At 39.1% G+C, this 2,230-nt stretch overlaps 1 protein-coding gene and 1 long non-coding RNA gene across 7 annotated transcripts in view; one reads left to right on the top strand and one right to left on the bottom strand.

The window, feature by feature from the left end:
• LOC106878718 (uncharacterized) overlaps nucleotides 1-2,230 on the top strand; it is a 157,845-nt gene that overhangs the window by 54,397 nt on the left and 101,218 nt on the right. The gene's annotated exons all lie outside the window — the stretch shown is intronic.
• LOC106878716 (transcription factor COE1) overlaps nucleotides 1-2,230 on the bottom strand; it is a 341,839-nt gene that overhangs the window by 35,414 nt on the left and 304,195 nt on the right. The window lies entirely within an intron of this gene.

Consider the following 2,230-nt stretch of genomic DNA (forward strand, 5'->3'; position numbering starts at 1 on the left):
ATATATATATATATATATATATATATAGCTGTATGTATATTTATATGTTAACTGTAACACCAACCACAGATAACATCGCTGCAGAAACCACTACCACTGTGATCACCACCACCACCACCACAGCATCCTATACTATGTTATCACTTGCTCCTCTCTTGATCAGCCCCACCACCTCATACCACTCCTCCCACTTCTACAGTGTTGCCACTTCTTGTGTATCACTCACGTGAATATTTTATAACACCATCCCCTCTGCCTCTTCCTCCTCCTCCTCTCTCACCTTCATTCGTGTCTCTTCCTCTGCCTCCACCCGCCCCACGCCCACCTCATGACGTCTGGAGTTGTCTAATTGAATATTAGCCGATGCACACTACATGCACACGCATATGCACATAGACGCACACGTACAAACATTTGCATGCAACTACACACACATATTCACACATACATACACACTTACACACACATATTATACACACATGAGCATAGAGACAAACATAAATATATATTCATACACACATATACACACCTCCGTATAAATGCACAAAAACAGATAAGTCATATATACGTATACACATGCAAAATGCATGTACACATGTATGTATGTATGTATATATATATATATATATATATATATATATATATATATACACACACACACACACACACACACACACATGTATATATTAATATTTGTTTTTATGTTCAATTATACTAGAAACAACTTTACGTTAATCTGATGGTTTACCCTGTACTTTGTCGAGTACAAATGTATTCTTAAATAAGAGTATTAATGAGTGACTTCGAAAAGCACACACACACGCACACGCACACACATGTACACCGCCATCACACACAAATGCATGGAAATACATATGTTTGAAGGCATTTATGCATGTGTGTATGTATAAATAGTATACATGTGTATATATATATATATATATATATATATATATATATAATAGTATGATTGTAGTTTTTGATGCTTAGCCCCCAAGGAAACATCAGTATGAAACAGCAGGCCTATGATATAAGGCATTCCAGCCGTGACCATCTCATCATTTTGCATGTGTACCAGTCACTATATTTCAACTTTGGGGTGTGCTTTGAGGGAGATTTGGTTGCTATTTCTAGCAAATTCAACGATCACTTTAGGATTTTCTTGTTGGCTGCAAATAGTAGCAGAGGTTCGCAGATCTGTGTGTGTAAATGTACGAGTAGCAACGCACACCAAGAATGTGTGTGCGTGTGTGTGTATGTATGCGTCAGTTTGACTTTGGCAAATGGAACATTGAGGTTAATGGCATGTGTGTGCGTGTGATTACGTTCATGTATGTCTGTGCATGCGTTTGTAATGTGGGTTGGTGGCGGTGGCGGTGGTGGTGGTGGTGGCATGTGTTGGAGACATCGGCCCTTCCTCCCCACTCCCGGCCCTTGGAAGTAAAGAATAAAAGAAGGAAAGAAAGAAATTATAATATGAATAAATGAAGACTTTAGGGGGGGAGGAAGGAATAAAAAAAGAGGGGGGAGGAAAGAAGGCAGGGGTGGGGGTTAAACGGTTTGACTTTGTTATCAATTATTACTGATGACAACAAGAAAAATAAAAACAACAACAACAACAACAGTGCGAACAGTACTACCGACAGCAGCATTAACAAGAAGAACAACAGAAAACAGAATGACAGCAATACTGGTTTCAAAATTTGGCACGAGGCCAGTAATTTGGGGTGGTGTGGGAGCAGGAGACTAGTCAATTATGCAGACCCCAGTGATCAGCTGGTATTCCTTTTAAAGAGCGAAAGGCAAAGTGATCTTCGGTGGAATTTGAAGTCAGAGAGCAAAGATGGACAAAACGCCGCCAAGCCTCTTGACCAGCGTTTTAACGATTCTGCCAGATCGCCGCCTTAAGCAACACCAGTCTTTAAGAAATAATAAGTACTGACAATAACAGCAACAACAACAACATTTGTGAAGATGTTTCTTCTTTCAGATCCATCCTGATCTGATCCACAGGATCAATGCTTCGAAGCGTGTTAACAATAATTCTAAGACTATCTTATCGAAGTGCCTTTCTCATTCTTAAGACAATAGGCGTGATTCTGAGGGGGATTTGGTCGCTGTTTCTGATAATTTGTAGACGTATAGAACAATTAGTTGTCTTCTTGTCGACTGTGAGTGTACGAGAGCGCGTATATATATATATATATATATATATATATATATACACACA

The sequence above is a fragment of the Octopus bimaculoides genome, chromosome 22 (genome assembly GCF_001194135.2).
Source record: "Octopus bimaculoides isolate UCB-OBI-ISO-001 chromosome 22, ASM119413v2, whole genome shotgun sequence".
Classification (NCBI taxonomy): domain Eukaryota; kingdom Metazoa; phylum Mollusca; class Cephalopoda; order Octopoda; family Octopodidae; genus Octopus; species Octopus bimaculoides.